Raw genomic sequence first — 21,687 nt, forward strand, 5'->3', positions numbered from 1 at the left:
GCCTTTCCTCATAAGAGAGCTGTTCCATCCCTCTGAACATTTTTGTGGCCCTCCTCTGGACCCACTCCAACAGGTCCATGTCCTTCCTGTGCTGAGGACCCCAGAGCTGGATGCAGGGCTCCAGGTGGGGTCTCACCAGAGCAGAGTAGAGGGGCAGAATCACCTCCCTTGACCTGCTGGCCACACTAATCTCCGCTTATACTCAAAAGAAAGTAGTAGATAACTCCAGGGTGCAGTTCATGACCTTGTGTGGACATTTAAACTGTTCTGATGTATTACAGAGGTACCAGTTTCTCTCATCATTATAATGGGAGTTTTCATTTCCCATGTTCAAAGTTCCTGTGTTCCCATATGCACGAGGTTTTTCCATCCCCAGAGTCCTGACCCCTGTTACAACTGCATTTTGACTCCATTTGGGGATCAGACCTGGGCATGTACCACATCTTCTTTTTTAAGGATCTTGAGGCACCCACACTAGATGAAAGCTTCTGTGTTTTCTGAAGGGTCTCATATTGCTGACCATAGGGAGAATACTGAGATCCTGACATTGAATGAACCTGCTATAAAGCACAGACATTTGCCCATAACTGCGTGCATCTGTGGTAGCTGCAGGAATTAAACCCAAATATTTTCAATTCTCTGCCTTTATTACATATTCCCATAAATAATGTTTGTTGTCAGTTTTGAAACTTTTGAGCTTATCAAGATCAAAATCTCTCTCTCCTTCGTTACCAGCTGTTTCTAAATTAACTCAATGTTCCTTTGGAATGAAATACATGAAATAGTTTTATTGATTATTTTCTTAATAGAGAAGGTTTCAATGATAGAATATCGCATCAAATATTCCTAACACTGACTAGGAAGTGAAAAAAAAGTTACTAATGGAGAACATGCTCTTTATTGTCAAGAGAGTGGAGTATCATCTTAAGTAGATTAATTTTAATCTTTAAATTCTGTGAACTGCAAGACAGCTAATTTAGAATTTGATATGGATGAAATTATGAGAGGTTTTGAAAGAAACAACCAGTAATTTTCATTTTAATGTTCACTGGTGAAACTAAAAATGACATACCCTAATTTAGTTTCATCAAAAACAAATGTTGTTTTGATCCATGACAGAGTTATATTTATAGACTTTTAAAAAATGGGGAATGAACGAATGTTTAAAAATATCCTTTTGAATTAAAAATACCATTTTGAAAATAGTGTCCACATCCCAATCAGATATGGGTTTTATGGTTTACTGCATGATGTTTTTACAGCAGAGTTGTCACTGCTACCTACATAAAAGCTTCTCAGGCACATTAATAGTGTTTCCTCTGGGGCTAACTCACTTTAATAGGTGTGTAAACTGTCACATAGCTACATAGATTTATGCACTGTGGAAGAAAAATAACTCTTACTAATGCATATCACTCTCCTCTTTCATGCTCTGGACAAGAGTGTGGCTGTACGATTCACTGATCAAGTATTACGGTGTTGCCTAATGTAAAGCAATGCAAAGGACTGGGGGATATTTCCGCTTGAAGTTCTGCAGGAACACGTACTAACGGCAGCTTCAGGACTGGCACTGCAATAACAAAGCGAAGCCTTAGCAATGCAGCCAATCAATTCAGCGCAGATGTTCAGATATCATTCACCATAATTAATTCTTCACCAGAGACCTACTTTAAAGTGGAGTCATTCCAGAGTTCATTTGAGAGCTTTTGGGAGTTTATGCCTTGCATCCAGTCTACGAATTTTGTGGAAGATGGTTGCTTGGGAAGAAAATTAATGGAAACATCAATATTAAAATTCAACTCCATTTATATAGATGTATACCAGCAGGAGAACATGAAATCACCTTGGTCTTAACATTAAAGCTAATCCAGCAGGAAAAATGATTGTGGAAAAGATATGATAGATGTAAAGCAGAATGTCTACAGCTGGTAGGATAGACAGCTACAATGACTGAATACAGAGCAGTCAGTCCCTTACGCAGTTTCATATGTTTTGAGAATTATCACCCACCAGGATATTTAGATTGAGGAAATCTTCGGTTAAATCTTGATCAGCTTCAATATCCACCAAATGTTATTCCAAGATCTGCATATTGAATATGACACATGCATTTTTCATGGGGAATAAAAAACCCAACCAAACAAAACACCCCACCACAATTAACTTCTCTGCTGTTAATTGCTGCTTTTGAAAAATACACAAAAATTTTCCTTTTTGTCAAGCATAGAGGAAACAGCAACCTTTGCAAGCCACTGCCCAACAAACCAAGGAAGGAATTGGGAGCAAAAAGAAGAGCTCTATAGGCACCCTTAGAACTGTGATGTTTCTAGAGTGTAATTTTTTATAGAGGTTGTTATGATTGTCATTATAGAAAAACATGTATTGCACACTTATGCGTATCTTTTTATTTTGCTATTGTGCATAGTAAATACTATAAGCAGTAGTTACCTACCATAATAATAGTAATTACTATGCAGCTTTGATACTGTGGAGATGGTCAAGAATATTTGTCAATATCAAGGCTGTCCTACTCTTCTCACTGTAAACATAGCAGTGTGTTTCTGTCCAAACACTGCAGAAAGAGACAATCTTTGTCCAGCTGCACTCCCATGGGATTCAGCGATTTAGGTCAGATCCCAAACAAACACGATGCACAAAAATGCGAGAATGCTGATGAATCCTAAAGCCTTTACAGACTGGAGTTATAATGAGATATCGGTCCAAAAGCTAGAGACAAAGAAGATAAATTTTATTATTTAGTTAGTATTAAAATGCATTTTAGTGTAATATATATAAGCCTGTGGGGATACATATATACATATGTATATATATGAATCCACATGTGCGTGCACCCACATCCACAGACAAGCAAAAATGCATGCATGTGTAGACACTGATAAAACATCTTGCATTGCAGACATTTTGAATTTTCCATTTAAGAATACTAAGCCTGAATGAAAAATGGCAGAATAAATTCTTGTTTCTGAGTGTACCGCAGTAACCGTTATCTTTTCACTGTAGGCCTCCCCTGTCAAATTGTTTTGACACAGATAGGATTACTGCAAACTTGGTTAAGAAAGTAAAGTAGTCTTTTATTCCTACCCCAAGTGTTAGTGTCTTCATATATGAAATGGCAGTGCTAATTCTGTAGGTAAATATGTGTTTGTTGGCTACACTGTAGCTTCAAAAGATCAGCATCCTGACAGAAGAGCCAGTAAAGCCTTGATGCTAATCTTTATTTCTATAGACAGATGCTAAGTATAAACACACTCTACCAGCTATGCAGCTCTAATCTAAAGCTGTTTATTGCCACACCAAAATAAGAAGCGGACTAGAAAGAGTTTGAAAGCAAACCTAAACTTCACAGGATAGGTCAATGATTGGTGTCATTTTCTTGGTCTGTTGCTTATTTGTATGAATAGATAGCACATGATATTTTGAAAAAAAAAAAAAAAGGAAGAATCTTTAAAAATGCATAGAAGTAGTTGAAAGAGGAATATTCAGGCATTGCAGGGTCATACATGGTAAAAGAGATGGGATAAGCAGATCATATTTTGTCAGCAAACGGAATGTCAAGACTGTCAGTAGAGCAGTAGGAAGGGTCCAGTATAATTCTGCTTTCAAAGACTAAATAACGCTACTGCATGGGCTGGCTCAGGTGGAAGTATCCCAGGATGACTTCTGTGAGACTGAGCTACAATTTAAAATACTTTTTTGGAGAAGATTTCAAAACTTTTTTAGAAGTTTTAATACTTCTCTAAGCTGCTACTTTGTCTCACTGACAGCATTTGATGACACTCAGCAGCTTCATGTTCCCATGGCAAAAGCTTCAGTGTTGTAGCACGTATGTTACAGGAAGGATCCCTTAACAACCGGGTGACCACACTTCTGTTGTACTGACTCTAAATTCTGTATCTGATCTAATATAAGTGTAAAATAACTGTAGCTGAATATAAATGGAATATTAATCAATCTTTCATAGCTTTATTAAAGACATGTCAGGTTGTCTTAAGTTCTTTGGAAAAATTTTGAAGCCATTTGAAAGAAGAAAAAATATGTTTCCTTTCCTTCTCCTGTTGCATAGTTGTCCAGTTATGCAGACTGGACCTTTTCCTATTCAGGCATGAGATCTGGATAGGCTAAATAGCTGCGCAGTCACCAACTGTATGAAATTTAACAAGAGCAAGTGTTGGATTCTTCACCTGGGATGTGGTAATCCTTGTTATACACACAAACTGGGGGACAAGAGGCTGGAGAGCAGCCCCGTGGAAAGAGAACTGGGGGTTTGGGCAGACGGCAAGTTGAATATGAGTCAACAGTGTGCCCTGGCAGCCAAAAGGGCCAACCACATCCTGGGGTGCATCCAGCACAGCATAGCTAGCCAGTCGAGGGAGGTGATTGTCCCACTCTACACTGCACTGGTATGACCCCACCTCGAGTACTCTGTGCAGTTTTGGGTGCCTCAATATAAGAAGGACATCAAACTATTGGAGTGTGTCCAGAGGAGGGTGACCAAGATGGTGAAAGGCCTCGAGGGAAAGACTTACAAGGAGTGGCTGAGGTCACCTGGTTTGTTCAGCTTGGAGAAAAGAAGGCTGAGGGGTACCCTCATTACAGTCTACACCTTCCTCAAGGGAGGCAGTGGAGGGGGAGGTGCTGATCTCCTCTCTCTGGTGACCAGCGACAGGACACAAGGAAATGGAATGAAGGTGCATCAGAGGAAGTTGAGATTGGACATTAGGAAAAGGTTCTTCACTGAGAGGGTGGTTGGTCACTGGAACAGGCTGCCCAGGGAAGTGGTCATAGCACCAAGTCTGTCAGAGTTCAAGGAGCGTCAGGATGGTTCTCTTAATCACATGGTTTAGTTTTAAGTAGCCCTGCAAGGAGCAAGGAGTTGGACTCGATGATCTTTATGGGTCCCTTCCAACTTGAGATATTCTGTGATTCTAAATCAGATGCTACAATCACTACATTCTTGTTGGGAGGTTTCACTACTACTCTGCCAAGGTTTGTTCTTGCTTATGCACCCAGCATGGTTGTGTTCAGCATCTGCTGGGGAGGAAGGCAAAGTTTCTTTCAACTTCAGTGGTAAAAGGCCTTTGGGGTATCGAGACAGATTCAGTTTCAGAACCTACTGGGCTGTTTCAATACTTGGCTCCCTAAATATTCACAAGATAAACACGTGCATGCATGCTAAGTTCCCCATAGAACACAATCTTGGTCTCGGAGAACATGTTTCACATTTTCTTCCTTACTATTTATGTTCTGCTCTGAAAGTAAATGAACACTAAATTGAATCAGCAATTCAGGCTTGCTACATTTCATTGATCTATGACAGATCAGAGCTTGATGCTGAGCTAATGTGGCCCCAGGCATCAACCTTTACCACTAATATGATTTTAAAATTCACTACTCAAGTCTATTTATTATGAATGTAATCTGTTTTAGGAAAGCACCTAAGTCTCTGCTAATGATTCATTCAGATGCATGCAGTGTCCTCATTTAAAATGTCCAGGTCAACCCAGATTTCTCTGATTATTTTGATAGTGCACATTGTTCTGTCTTACTGGTTTGCTACCAGTCTCACCCTGCTTCAGATATATTTTGCCTGACTCCCACTGATGATAGACTGGGCTGATTTATTTCCTTATGCAACACTCTTTGTATTCTATAGTTATTTTTTGCCACAGTAACACTTTATTATCTTCCTCTCCCAGCAACTCACTCTCTCAGCCACAAGTAAAAATTAGGGAAGTTTTCTGAAATTTCTTATGATCTGTCTAGTCAAAATTTTATCTGGGATTCTAGATCTCAGATGACACCCCTTTCTTAGCTCAAAAAGAATTATCTCTGTTCCTTGGTGCTCCTCCAATGATTGTCATCCATCAATACTAATAGAGAAGAGTGTGGATTCAGCCTCCTGATGTCAGCAGATAGAGTTCAAAAACATTTACATTTGTCATCTGGCTTGTCACCTTTGATAAGTCCCTTTCTTCACTCCCTCTCCTTTTCTTATTTGATCTACTGCATCCCTTTCAATTTCTCCTTACCTTCCTTGCATGTGTTTATTCCTCCCAAGCACAGAGCAGGAGAATGGATGTTTCTGGCTATTTATTAAACTGAAAAATAAAACTCTGTGTTCAACTGGAATAATAACACTTTGTTTTTTCATCTTAAAGGGCTAACACCACCCCCCCCCCCCCGCCCCAAAATCTCCAAGACAGTTTTGGTCTTGTCACTAATTGTTGATAAATTGCACATGATATCTCTTGACTTGGGGTTATCTATTTTTTTTAAATTGCTTTTTTTTCCCTAAAAAGTAGGTAATTTTTCAAATCAAACCCCAGAACTCTGAAACGTAAAAGAATATTTCCTTTTAAAATTACTATATAATATATTTCAATATTTTGTAATGGAACACTTTGTTGAATCATATTGGTCATACTTGGGCTGAAACTGCCTCTCAGTATAACTTGAATTCATGAAACTGAATTTTTCAGTGAATTTACTGTCCACAGAAAATTTGTGGCCAACTCTACATACAAATAATGAGTAACTATATACTGTTATTAGCATTATTGTTGTATGCTTTGGCTTAGATTTCATATATTCTTGTTAAAATAATTTCAAAATATGTTCTGATTTCTGTAAATGCCCATAGTGCTTCTGATGAACAGTACATTATATGCAATCAACTTTGAAATTTGAGGGCTTTGGGTTTAATAGGGATATCCAAATTAATTCCATGTTAGATTTATCTATATATCTCATGGAAATTATCTTCAGTCTCTTGCAATTTCTTATCCAAAGGTTATAAAATAAAGAAGTAGATAATCTTGCAAACTTTCTGCCATCTTGAATAGTAGAAATACTTCCAGCCTGCTTGCTCTCTTGAGGGTTTGTTACATGACAGATTTCAGGCTCAGCTCAAATTCATCCTTGAATATATACGCTATTCACCATTTGGATGTACACCTAGGTTTTATTTATCTGTCTGAGGTATGGTTCTGGTAGGGCAGTTCATTGTTTCAGAGGAGTTAAAAAAGCACCTGAAAAGTCATGTGCATCACAGCTGTGCATTTCTTCTGGTTGCCAAGGAAACTGCCCTAGGATTCTTGGCAACAGACTTCATCCCAATCGGTAATGGAAACACCACAGGTATTAGCCAGTCAGTCACCTCCCACTGGGTGCTATTTTCAGAACAAGTCAATAGATCAGATTCTCCTCTTCAAGCAGCTCTGAAGCAATGTGAGGGTTTGTCATATGCCTTTGTCTCCATGGGGCTCGGCTCTCCAGGCTGTGCACACGGGCAGTTTCTCCAGGCAGTGAGCCATATTATAGCTGAGGCTGGTAAGAATGCTTGCTGTTAAACACTGCTCTCGAGGTAAAGAAAAGCCTTCAAAACACTGTATTAAAGCTGTCTCTACTTTCTTAAAATCTGGAGTGAGGACTAAAAATTGTCAGGGGGAAGAGGGTGGCCTTTGTTTCAGATTGATGTTGTTTCTCTTAATGTACAAATGCTGTAGAAAAATGTTTACATTTACAGCTTTAAAGAAATAATCATGTTTTGCATATTTGTAGTGGGTACCTATATTCAGTCATTAAATGTCCTGAGAATGTTGATGGAGATCTCCAGTCCTGGGACAGGCAGAACACTATGGTTGCAGTTCTGGGCTCTTCTGCAAGTGCTATGTGTAGGCACCCAGACTGAGAGCTAGGGAGTGCCCCTGTTACCAGCTTGTTTCCAAACTGTGTTGGTCCAGGGAGCATCTGGAAGAGTAAAAAGCTTTATTTTCATGAAGAGGAAAGTATAGCTATATGTGTGATTGGGGGTGTTCATAGGAAATTGGACCTGATGATATTAAGGGTCTTTTCCAACCTAAATGATTCTATGTTTCTATGATTCTACGAAATGATAGAGCAAGTTGGAAGAAGGTTACTTGAATGATAAGGGCACAAAATAGGACAAGATGAGGGGAAAGACTGATAGGAGGAGGAGAGGGAAGACTGTGTTGCGTGCCTGAAACAGGTAGGTAAAATGGGGGTTAGAATCCTGTGGGGTGGGGATGAAAGAAAGCTAAGAGATGTAACACTGGGGGGAAATGGTTGTGGAAGGATGAAAAATCAAGGACAGAGAATTTACGGTGAAGAATAGTTGGACCAGGACTGAAGTAAGGGGAAAGGACTCAAGGCAGGGGGAATTGGAATAAAAAGAGAAAGGGAAATATGTCTGGGATGGGAATATTAAAGTTGAGAGTCCAGTGGTGTGATATTAGGACTAGCTGGACAGAAAAATTGCAAATGGAATGACCACATTTGAACAGTGGAGATCCATGAAAAGAAAAGTTTCAAATAATGATCCACATAATCGTGTGGACATTGGGAGTGGATCCTTTGGGAGGAAACCCAAGACTTCATGTGAGGAAAAGAGAGACAGAAGGAAGCTGAGCTAGTCAGGGAAAATTGAGATAAGGTGTGAGAATTGGGACATAACAGAATTGAAGGATGATGATTGGATAACAAGACTAGAGAAAATGCATAAAAATACCTGAGTCATCTGAATAACTGATAGAAATGGGGATGCAACTAATGTTTTACTGGCTAACTTTAACATGTAGGTGTCTATATCTGAACTAGTTGCTTATTCTCCCCTTATAACAATGGAGAGTTAGTCAGTAAGTCATTCACTTGACCAGCCCCAGGTACCTATGTTAGGGTGAGATTATTGACCTCCTAACTCTAGTGACCGTGACAATTACCATTAACATTGTCTATTAAGGGGTCTTGGGCGACTTGTGTAGATGTAGACACCCAGACATAGGCACAGGAGTCCTATCACAAGAACCTTTGATTCATAGTCCAGGACCAAATGTTTTCCTTCTGGGAAACTATAGGAGAGTGTCCTGGGTCTCTGTTCATACCACCAAAGCCCACTGGAAAGGAAATTTTGAGGTTAGCAGTTCTTCTCCAAGAAGAATTAAGAGCAAAACCGAGTTTTGCCATAAAGTTTCTGGAGACAATTTAAATATCTTGGGTTTTTTCCTCTCACTGATGAGCGGTTTCTCTTGCAGATAATTATTCAGTGAAAATTTCTCACAGTCCATGGAAGAACATGTTCATGGTAGACTGGAAAACTTATGGTATGGATTTGAATTGTACAGCTACTTGTGCAGTAGCTGGCATGATTAATTTAATCACAAGCCAAAACAATGAGATTCTGAAAAGCCAGTATAGCCTCATGCTGATTTCAATGGGAATATAGCCTGGTGCCTATGTGCATTGACTTTGGACTTAGATGTTTACACAAGACTAATCAATGTGGAGCTGTGCAGAAAAGGGAAGAATGCAAATTATAGAATAAAGTTGGGACATCTGGTGAACTGCTGCAATCAAGTGACAAGAGCCTGAGGAAAGAAAATGGAAACTCTGACATGGCTAGCAGCAATACCAAGGAAAAGCAGGTTAGCAACTGGGAAATGAGAAATAACTATGATATTGGTACTATGAGCTTTTTCCTGTGGGATGAATGGTTGAGAATGCACCACTTCAGTATCAATTTGCAGTTTAAAATACTCATGTGTTACGCAAGAAGGACCTATCTATATATTAGGTCGCTTGAATATCTTAGTTCTCTAATTCACTCACCAAAGGCTTTTCTCTAGGGAGGAGTTCAATCAAAGGTCTGCTTAGGTTGTGGTGCTGGTCAGCATTCCTCCTCCCTGGGGACTATGCCAGAGAGGAGGAACTCAGTCTGAGAGCTGGGAGAATCATCTCTCAGCTTCTTCCAATGCTGCCTTCCTGGGAAAGCCTGGGCAGGAGCCAAATGCTCCCAAGCCTGTGTACCTGGAAGATCTCAGGGAGGCTACTGCAAGTGCCAAGGTTTCTTTGTGGCTCCAAAGGAATCCATTTGTAAACAAGCCCTCTTCCCTCTTCCAGTAGCCTAGGAGAAGCTCTCTGTAGACATATCCAGTGTAGCATCCAGTGATACTCACATCATGCATTCTTTGGTCCTCCTACTGTACATTTTGCCTTGCACTCTGGAAAAGCAGAAAAGTGTGGTAGCGGTGGGGTACTTAGATCAAAGGTGATTATAGAAGGAAACAAAGTTAACGAGAGAACTGTGATTAGTTATGGTACTACTTGCAAATCGCTGCAAGCAGCTCCACAACCTGGTCAGTTCAATGTTTGGAGGAAATCAATTTCTGGAAGGAAGAGTGAGACAAATAATCATGTTCACGTGAAAGACAGTCATCAAAAGATTAACAACTATACACTGAATAAGAATAAATAATACGAAATTAAACCTAATTTCCTTGATTATAGAATAAGAGGACATGTGGAAAATATCCTACATCCCATACCTCAATTTCAAGAGTAAGCACCTTGATAGTCTTCTGCAGTAATTCATAAAAATAGAGGGAAAAAAAATGGAAGAGAGTAATTTAGTGCACAGTAGATGCAAACTTGTTTGGAAAATTATATATTTTAATGGTTCAGTGTTGAAACTGAAGGATGAATTTAATGGTGTTCCCGAAGGACTTGAATTGAGTCTGTTGCTATTCAGTATTGTCATTAATGAGCTGTTATGAGCTTTGTAATTCTGCAGGTGGCATTGAGTTGAGATGGCCTGAAGAAATGGAGAACAGGAATCCGAATGATGCTGTGAAACTGGGAGTGAGAATTGAAAAAAATGCTGAATTCTGCGTGACTGGGATACAGATACAGTTCTCAGGCAAAAACGGTCTGCTGTCCTAATATAAGATAGTGAAGAAATGTTTGGGTTGCAGGTCTGTAGAAAAAGACTAAGAAGTTTTTGTTGCTCACAGGTGACCATGAAACATAATGACAGGCTGTGGTAGAAAAAACAAATTCCAGCCAAATCAGTATAAGCAAGAGTGAGCCACATAACACAATCCATCTCTCCATTCAGAACTGGGGAGACCTCAGCTGGAGAGCTGGGTCCAGTTTTCTTGAGCAGCCACAAGCACACTGAACCAACAACCAAACTGGAATGAGGAAAATGTGGTTCCAACTCAAACTTAAGGTACCACAAGCACATTGAACAAGGTGAAAAGGATGAAAGGGAAGAGAAAAAACCAAATTGTGCAAAGAGAAATGCACCATGGGGCAGAAGAACTGGACATTCTTACTGTTGAAATTTAAGAGAAGCATCACACAAAAACCTAATGGGCCTTTTGGATTGAAAAGTTAAAATTAGGTGGGACTTTCTGCTTAAGAAGGATAGAATTGTCATAAGAAGAGAGAAGATGTTTCTTTCTATTAAAACCAGTATTCCTTGTTTTGGAGTTCTTAGAAATTCAATACCACATGATCTTGAATGCTGGTAGATCTGTTTCCTAACTGACAAAACCCAGGAGGAGACGTGTTTCAAAGACACTAAGCCAAATTCCTCTGTAAGAAAGTGACTAAACTGCAGGAAACTTCAGTGTGGGAGACACACAGAGGATTCTTCATACATACCTCTGAAGAAAAATTATATTGAAGCCTTTTAATTTTTTTTTTGTCACTACTCACACAGAGCAAAAATCTGTTCTATTGAATACAGATGAATTGGGTTCCTGATTGGCACTTAGTAGTTACATGTGAAGCAGTGAGCATGACGTGGTTGTGTATGTTATGCCAACTGTAATGTTTCACTGTGGTGTTTCAAAAGGTTAATTAAAAAATGCCTTGAAAATACTGATTGAAGTAATAATTGATAGTGACAAGAAGTAAAAAAAATACAGTTAACATAGTGAAAGAAAACAAGACAAGTTTAGAAAGCTTAGTAAAAGAATGAAAGGAATTTTCAGTATACAAGTAAGAGTCCCTTCTGGTCAAAAAAGGAAGAGAACAATAATTGAGCAACTACTGTAATTAACAACATTAGGGAAAAGCACTACAAAATCATGAATAGAGAAACCAGTCCTGCCTTAATGCAACTGAAGACAAATTTTCCTGTATATCACTGTCTATTCACCTGTAATTTCAAGAATTTCATATGTATAATCTTCTTTTATAAACCAAAGAGATGAATTCACGCTCTTTTTTATTTACCCCTCCATCAACTGGTTATTGGCATTTGTAACCTGAAATAACCTCACAGTTTGCTTATTTTCCCCTGCAGATCTGTGTGTTCAGACCCTCTGTTTATAGCCCCCTCATTATTATTCCCTCCATCTGTATCTTCCTACGTGTCTCTCTTTCGAGAAGGGTTATGGGAATTTTTGCCAAACAGTGGGTTTCAGGCTAAGAGATGGAGATTTGTTCTTTTAAAAGCTAAACATAATTTCATGGTTATTAACATGCTGTTTTTCTCAATGCAACTTCCCTGTGTACTTATTCTAGGCAGGGCTGCAGGCATCAGCTTTTAAGCTTATTCAAAACTTTTCATTGTAGGATGAGTTTCCTTACAGATTTGAGAAAGCTTTGGTTATTTCAACCCAAATTTGTCATGTGCAGTTTGAAGCTGTGATTTTATTTTTTTTTACTTGAAACACTGTCAAATATTACACAGACATAAGAAGAAATATGGGCAAAATAATAGCAGACAGAGAAAACATTTTCATGTGTATGACCCTCAGCTGTGCGCTCCAATAGGCAAAAAAGTGTGGTTTAAATTTTTTGTAGGGTAAGGGGATCTTTTTGAATCTTAAAAAAACAGGAGAATGGCTTGCCAGTCTCACTCAAGGCAGGGAGGAATGATGCAGAGGGTCCTAAGCATCCTGAGGCTTGGTCTTTGAGAAGCTGGAGGAGAGCAGTCTTTGGTTACTCTCACTCAAGAGAGGTTAGGGTTCCTGAGACACCTCCAGGAGTCCCTCTCAGCTATACCGCTGGAGACATTTGCTAGGCTCTGAAGAGTAACTTCACATATGTTTCCCTGACACAGAACTTCAAGACTGTGGGCAAAGCATTTAAATTGAATTTTCCATAATTCACTAATAAGACAATTAATGAGAAGAACAGGGAACAAAAAGGACATAGAGGGGGAAGAAGATATGTTTTATGTTGCATGCTATAACTATTAATATAATGTTGTTCAGAAGTTTATAGATATTTGTGTCACTGATTAATAGAAAAGCTGAAAACTCATTAAATTCTTGGCAATCTAAAACTAAACTCATTGAAAAAGAAAAACAGGCTAGATGATGCAGTCAAAATGATCACAAGGATAAAACAGAGCACAGCAGGAATATATTCACCCAGGTTAACATAAGTTAAACACCGCAATAATGCCAGATGAGCCGGATGGCACAAAGGCACGCAAGAACTTCCATATTAAGGTAGAGAGGTTTAAGCTAATCTGATGTGCCCAGCATGGACAGCATCAGTGATATGAGGATTTTCGTATATTATACAATCTGTCTGATAAAAGGATGAGTTTTTTATATTCACAGAAATACCTGATCTTTTTTAAATCCTTCCGTAAGACTTAGCTCCATTATACCTTGTGACAATGACTTGCACAGATTAATTACTTGACTAATAAACCACTTTCTTCTTCTCACTGTAAAACTTGCCTTAAAACTGTATGACACATCCCACATTCCCCTCTTCACTATCCATCATGATAACTTTTATTTGCCTTCTATTGAAATGTGAATAGCCACAAATTACACTGCTTTTAACAGATCATTTTTCCATGACTCTAAAAATCATAGCTGCCATTTTCTTATTTTCTTTTTTTTTTGTTTGTTTTATTTTTCTATTTTTGCCATATCCTAGGGGCACTTGTATTTACTTTTCTAGAAGAGTAAAAATGGAAACAAATAAGATCCTTAAAAACTCCAGTGAAACTTAGTGAATCATTACCTATATAAAGGTCTTCTCCAAACCACAGTCAGTTTTTCTACAGATTGTACAGTTTGAGCAGCTAAAATGTTGCCTGTGATTTTATTTTTTGTCTCTCTTAAAGCTGACTTGCCTTTGCTTGCAGTAATGCTTTGCTTGCACACTAATGTAATGATAGCTTTATTTTCAGATTTGACTTTTTAAAGTTTTTGGTGAAGACGTTGCTTTTTTATCTCCTCTTCTTCACATTCATATTCATATTCATATTCATATTCATATTCATATTCATATTCATATTCATATTCATAATTAAAACACCTGTGTCACGTCTCAACAAGAATAGTCAAAGTTCATGGTCAAGCTCAGTTCTTAATTCTTTAAATAACTGACAGAGATAGTGATGGACATTTGTGTTTAGTAGAAAAGTAGTGATCAAAAATCTGCCCTTCCAATAGAGGTTATAATATAATCAGCTAGTTTAAAAGTGATTTACAGCTGGTGGGTCCCAGTGCCAGCTGGATAGACTTTATAGTAAATAAGGACTTCAGAGAAATTATCTTGCATTTTCCCTAGAAAGAAACAAGGGAGCAAGAGCAGAAACCTCCATTAATAATTAAAAACTGATTCTATGTCCAATAGTCCAGTCTTACCTCTCATGTATCACATGCCAAAACATTTTGTCCAGTAATTTAGTAGGATACAGTAGATCATTCAGACTTATTTGAATGAACTATCTATATATTTTAACCCCAGCAATGGGATTGTATTTGACTAGACCAACATAAAAAATGTTTAGTCTCTATTCTCATCTGATCGAGGAAATAAAGTGCAGAGCAGTAGGAAGAATTTTCTTGAAGGTCTGATAGAAAAAATACAAAGATTTCTAATATATATAAGAATCTTTTATAAATCCAGAGTATTAAGCACCATCACTCAGAACTTTATTAGATATTAAGGTAAAAAAGTAAGAAACTTTGCTGAACAAAGCAATACCCTTCAAGTTTTCTAATTCTCCTTCATAGTTTACTGACATGAAGGTAAAGTCATTATTTTAATACCTCCTTTTCCAATTAACCTTATTGTCCATGAAAAATCTCATAAAGATGTAGCACTTCATTAGTTTCAAGATGCATTGCTATACAGAGTACAAGGGGACGAGACCTGCCCCAAACTATTATAGTCTCCACATGACTCAGTCCTACAACTTCATTACGTTTTGTATTAATGCCTTAACTAGTGAACTAGTTAAACATGCATCCTATTTCTAACCTTCAGTGCTTTCTGGATTAATAAATTCACTAGCATCACCTACTTTCTTTGCTGTCTCCTCAGTGATTAATTGATATTGAACAAAATTTTTAAGTGCTTTTCCCCTTCAATGCAAGTGGAAGACACCACATGATTGACACAAACTCTCAAGTACTGTCTGCATCAGGTAAGTTCAATCAGGAATGGTAGCAATGCACCATAGTAAGGCTAGGTGGTAAGTCAGATGTATAATAGCAGGGCACAATTTTATCCCTGTTTCTGAGATGCTATACGAATGAGCAACGCGTTACAGATGGAATAACAGAGGCCCAAAACTAGAAAGTAGGATTTCTCTCACTTAACTTTTGGTATTGAAGAGCTAAATACCTAAGTATGAGTGAGTTATGCTTTAAAGTCAGTGGCAAGTAGTAGGCAGTTTGAATGAGCAACTGATCTGAATCATCTTAGATGTTTATTTTGAAGCAATAGGAATTGCATTGGGTGTCTAGGTTATTAAGAGTCTAGATAAGTTGCTTAAATATGTGCACCCAGTGGCAGCTGCACTAATGTATTGGAAACATGTGCAAAGAGCTGGCAGATACAGCAGAGGAGCTGCGGTAGGTGTGTCTATATAGTAGACATCTAAATTTAGGTATCTATCTTGATCCATGAGCTGAATCTCACCCCTAAGTTAGATGAAGCACTCGCAAAGTGACAACCTCATGTCAATTAGTAGCACAGTTCTGTTTTACCTAATACCTACATAAAAGTTAGGTATTTAGTCCAAAGTCAGTGGAAGAAGAGGGTGCCACAGAGAGAGGTTTATCTCCTTTTCTAAAATAGGTAGCCAGGACAAGTGAGATGACCCATAGCTAAGTGGCTGATTCTCTCTCTCCATTACTTATAGCTGGAACTTGAGTCACATAGTGTTTGCAAGTACTTAGCTGAAAAAAAAGACAACTGAGAGGAATCTGGGCTAAGACTGAAACAGCAGGAGCCTGGTAGATGTACAATCCACACCAGTCCTGCTTAACCCTTATTTGCAGCAGCCTTTGCATAGAACTTCTGTTTAGACAGCCAGGAGCAGGTTAATAACTAACATAATCCCTCAAGTTTGTGTTATAACACTGCCTAGTTTTTTAGTGGTAAACCCATGTTGTTTTATCTGCTCTGTACTCCAGAAAGGGATCTGAGTTTTGCAGACTATGAATACATGATATACTATTGAACAACAAAATCAGTCAAACTAATAGCATCAGTAAAGCCTGCCAAATGATAGGGAGCCAATATTCAAAAGTCATGTAAATGTAAATGGTCAGACATGATTTTTTTCCCATTTAGCTTATAGCTAATGAGGTGCTTCCATTAGAAACCTAGAGAAGGTAGGATAATTCCAGCCTTAGTGGAGGTTTCTTCAGATCTTGGAGGGGCTGATTACTCTGTAGAAGTTCTTAGCTTTTCACCTAGACTTCTACACAGAGGCTTCTAATTTAAATGCCTTAAATTAGGTGGGATGAATGTAGGAGCATTTGTTAAGATGGTCCATGGTGTTATAGTACAAAAATCAAAAAAAGCACAGCTATTACACATAGAGGCAACACTAGCAGATTTCTCCTATTTACTAAGAAGAATGTAGGGAATTTCACTGACATGTTGCAGGTACTTCTCTGGATTAATTCAAGAGAAAATGAACTGTTCCAGCCACCAGCTATAGAAGCTTGGCTCTTTATCTTAAGCTATAGCATTTTGCATTTCTTATTTAATATGGACAGCCATAAACTTGACATTATTAAGATTTCTTCACAAGGGGAAGAAGAAAGTAGATCTCACTACAGTGTCCCATGTTTCTTTAATTTCACAGCTGAATTACCAGAGACTTACTTAAAGAGGGAAGGCTACAAGAAAATTCAGAGCTACTAGAAACATGTATATGTACATATAAATATGTTCAGCCGTTTGGGTGTTATTAGAGTGGAAGTAACATCTAGTATATGCTAAAGCTCTGTGTAATGAAGAAAGGGGGTCATACATTTTTTAATAGCAAATGACAGAGGGTATTTCATCGCTGCAGAACCATGTATTTTTACCTAAGTTAGCTTTAAAATAGTTAACTTAGCTGGTGGTAGAGGAGAGCTCAGAATGCTGAGAAAACTGTGAGCATTTACCTTTTTTCTTAAAGTGCAGTGGGAGGTGTTGCAGCCCACAATAAACTCCCTGTGACTGACATCTGAGCCAGCTAAAGCAGGTAGATCTACTTAAGACAGAAAACGCAATACAGACATATTGAGAATTTGCAGGCCAAGCAAAACTGTAGGTGCTTGAAGGCTTAAACCATTTGATCCTTTGACTACTAGTCTGAAACTCATTACTTGCATTTTTTTGACAGACAGATAGTGTCTTAACAGGTGGGACTGGAAATCTTACGTATGTGAAAGCAAGTAGTGGACAATGTTTGGGTGCCAGACAGCTCATCCAATACATTTGAAGACACAGTAATGCTAAAGACAGCATTTAGCTTCTTCAAAGTTCTGGAAACTATAGACAGGAGTGATTGCAATGAAAGAAATTAGCTTAAAGCATTAAAGAATAAGTTGATTCATATCTGTGCTGTTTTCAAATTCACCACTAATCCGAGATGATTATCTTCTATCAGCTTCAAAGGATGTATTTGCCACGGTTCCTGAGGCTGAGCATTTTTCTGAGGTAATTTGTCCATATATGCAATGCAAACTGGTGACGAGAGTCATCATTCAATTAGCACACATGGGGGCTTATTTCAGTGTAACAGGCAGGATAAAATCCATACCCATGACACAGTGACAAGACGGGTGACAGGGGATCTGTCAAGGGCATTACACTGGTTATTGCAGCTAGGCAACACGCAGGGTCCTACCAACCTCCCAAAGACACTTGCCTTGCTCTCCTTGTATGTTCATCATTCCTGGGTTGTGGGTGGAGTTTTTTTCGGCAAATGTATCATGTATTGTAATCATACAGCTATGGTAGTTTGAGAGGTTATACTGGGAAAAAATCAGTAATTGTCTCTCAAGGTTGATTTTTAGTGTGCTATATGCTTCATACAACATTTGTGATTGCACTGCAATGAATGGTGATCCAAGAGTGTACTAGTAAAAGCCGGACTCCAACATGGTTCCTGCAGAAGAAGAAAAGGGTATGTCTCCATGAGAGAGATTTGTCAAGTCCTGAATCACTCATTTGATGCTCCTGAGCTGGCAAACATGGTCTGAAAATTGCCTGACCGCATCACTGTGGCTCTGAGCCCAAGCCAGTACATCAGGCTTGCTTGTGGTGCTTGCTGCACCCATAGGGCTTATGTTGGTCTGGCCATGCTGCTTTTCTGTCTGTCTGTGGTAATACTGTGTGGTCTGTGGTAATACTGTGTGATCTACACTTCTTTTCCTGTTTAATGTGTTCATGTCTGATTAGGTCCTGGTTCTGCCCTTCCTGCTTGCTCTTCAAGTATCGTTACTCCTTAACTGAATCTAGATGACTAGAGTAAAAGGTTCTCATCCTGCCAGTGATGATATTATTTTACTCAGGGGGTAGCTTTCAATCGGTATCTGGGTCAGCATTAAGCTTAGCTTCCAGTGTTAATTTTCATGCTAAATATTCTTAATTTGTTCCTCCTTTATAAGCAGTTCCTTGATCCAGTAAATCTTCTTGTCCCTCCTACAGTGTCTCTAGTTCTGAATTGTCATGATTCAGTGAATCTGCAGAGAAACTACTTTAATTATCCTCCCTTCCTTTCCTTCTGTCTTTAGCTAGGATGTCCAAGCCTCCCGCGGAGGGAACATTCCTATCCTCCTTCAGCTCCCCTGAGGCAATCAGATATTTTTCATGTCAGGTTATCTTTTCGTCTCCCAAATCACACTGGATCAGCACTTCTCAGTGCTGTGAGGTTGATTTCTGCAGGGAGACTCCAGCTGCAGGGGAAGGAAGACACAAGCTCAGGGGAGACTGCCAGAGAAAAGGGATATGTAGCCTCATTTATGTAAGACTTGTCAAAGTCAGAGAGGCCTGATCTGCTGCACCTCTCTCTGGACTTCAAGCACCACAGATTTCAGCTTGATCCAGTGCAAGAAGAAAAATCACGTTTGCAAAATTTGTAGCTGGTAGCTGGTTTTTTGGATTCTGAACCTCACCACACTTTTGGGGTGAGTGGTGGGCACAAGGAGTGGGATGGAGAATCTCCAGATCCCAGACATGTATTGAATTCAGCCCAAAAAGCACAACTGTCTTTGTTCAATTTCCAAGAGCCCTGAAAACAGGTTTCTGGGCATCCTGAGACCTGGGAAGAAAACATCACAAACTTTGCAAACATTAGGACTTTGCTTCATGCTCTTACTAACAAGGCAATTACTTAGACGGCAGCTCAAGTATTAGTGCAGTTAGCTGAAAAAAATTACAAAAGCCTGGATAAAGTGCTTCCCTCTCAGGCTCAGCACTGTCAGTCATCCATTCAGGCTTCAAAAGTTCCCCGATGCTCTTTGTTCAGCAAGAGGCTTACTGGAACCACCACATACTGTGTCAAACTACCAGGAAATCCTTTATCAGTACATCCTTTTGAAACTGTCATTGAACTGTATGGACCTAAAGAGTGATAAGCATTAGTAATACCATGTTCTTTTTATCCATGTGTCTCTCAGTTTAGTCTCAATTGGCTTTATCTTGAACTTAGGATTTTCAGTTTGAGCTAGTCTGGTGCAATTCCCCCCACTCCTTGCCCTTTAAAAAGTGGTGCTTAACCCATCACATATGGATATGTATGGCAGAAAAATATTAAACAAGTTCTTATCTAAGTCAGAGGACTATGCTGTTTGTTCATAACTTCATTGGACTTCTTTTGGCAAGTGCATGAGCAGCCTGTATACCACAGTCCACTTGCATAAGCCCCACAAGGAGCATAGCCAGTCAGAGTGGTCAGTTTTCTGTGTTTTGGTGTTGTTTTTTTGGGTGGTGTCTTTTAGCTTTAAATTCATAATACAGAGGTAGAAGCAAGGATCTGTTCTGTTTCTATATCCATGGGCAATTCTGATCTTAGCATCATCTGCCATTAAGAGCATGGATACAGCCACACCTAGCCATCCAAGCAGAACAGGATCCAGAAGGATCTGCTGAACATCTTAGTACAAAACCCACTGCTCACTGTCCAGTCCAGTTTTGCTTCCCAATGGGTTTATCTTCTCTTTTTGCAGGAAGCCCAAGGAATTGAACCAGCATCCAAATATGCTCGTGTGGAAACCATCTTGTAAAAAGAATTGAATCTGCAGACCAAAGGCTTGTCTTTACATGGTGCAAAGAATTTGGGTGTGTTTCAGCTATACGTTCCCTGCCATCCATTGGGGATGGCTTTGGGGCAACTGCCAAGTGATGACACAGAAAGGGAGATGTAGTTCCTGGTCCTGAGGCTAATAATAGATGATGTATCGACTAATGTGAAATATGAGTGTAGACCTAGCCAGGATATACTACTGAAGTGAAATCACTTTGCCAATGATCTTACAATTTTCAGCAAGGCAGCTTGGTTAAATCAGCAAAAGAACAAAAGGGTGTAAGTGCAACATTGGGCAACTAAATCCCAACTCTTCAGAATTTCTCCTCATCTGTCTTCTATATAGAGAAACAACTGAAATCTATAGAGCATAAAAATGCCCTGAAATTCTGTGGATACCTTGACAGTCTGGAGCAGCTAAGCACGCAGTTCACAATAAGTCCTGCCTGGTGTTGGGCTACCTCTAACTGTCCTTCACAAAAGTCTTTCTCCAAATATACGTGATAGAGGCTCCTGCAGAAGACACAGAGGCTGCAAAAAAAGCAAATAAAGCTGTTGGCATGACCATGACTCTTTGGACTAGACTAGACTAGACTAGACAAGACTAGAGTAGAATAGTTCCAGTTGGAAGAGACTTAAAACAATCATCTAGTCCAACTGCTTGACCACTTCAGGGCTGACCAAAAGTTAAAGCATGTTATTAAGAGCATTGCCCAAATGCCTCTTAAACACTGACAGGCATGGTACATCAACAACCTCTCTAGGAAGCCTGTTCCAGTGTTTGACCACCCTCTCTGTAAGGAAATGTTTCCTAATGTCAAGTCTGAACTTCCCCTGACGCAGCTTTGAACCATTCCCACGAGTCCTATCACTGAATAACGGAGAAGAGCTCAGCACCTCCCTCTCTACTTCCCATCCTCAGGAAGCCGTAGAGAGCAATGAGGTTGTCCCTCAATCTCCTTTTCTCCAAACTAGTGATTTCAGCACTTCAGTGCTTCGAACACTCATCTAGCATAGCCCGTGAACATTCATCTCAACCTACTCATGCCCGTCTCGTAGGACTCAAAGCCACATCTTTAAAAAGATTGAGCTGACTCTGAGACCAGTCTGGATGGAAGATAGTACTCTCAATCCCTTGTGCTAGAACACTGGCATCATTACAGTAATTGTTTAGAGATTGAGATGAAAAGCAGGCAAACTGAGTCTAAAGCCTATGGGTTATAGCACTTGCAGGAGAAGAACTGCGGTCCAGTTCCTTGTCCATTAAACATACCCCATGGATTACAGTAAAGAAATAGACAGTGTCTTGGAATGAGTGAAAAAAATGATTTTTTAAAAAAAATATTTTATTTTTT

General features: G+C 39.1%; 1 long non-coding RNA gene across 1 annotated transcript; it reads left to right on the forward strand.

Moving 5' to 3' along the window:
• Positions 1-7,228: 7,228 nt before the first annotated feature.
• LOC148054497 (uncharacterized) lies at positions 7,229-11,242 on the forward strand. The gene is made up of 3 exons (XR_015707013.1): positions 7,229-7,350; positions 9,072-9,461; positions 10,607-11,242. It is a non-coding gene; the product is annotated as an uncharacterized LOC148054497 (long non-coding RNA).
• The last annotated feature ends 10,445 nt before the right edge of the window (positions 11,243-21,687 follow it).

The sequence above is a fragment of the Nipponia nippon genome, unplaced genomic scaffold, assembly GCF_047370975.1.
Source record: "Nipponia nippon isolate SJK-2023a ecotype South Korea unplaced genomic scaffold, ASM4737097v1 scaffold_3, whole genome shotgun sequence".
NCBI classification, from domain to species: Eukaryota; Metazoa; Chordata; class Aves; order Pelecaniformes; family Threskiornithidae; genus Nipponia; species Nipponia nippon.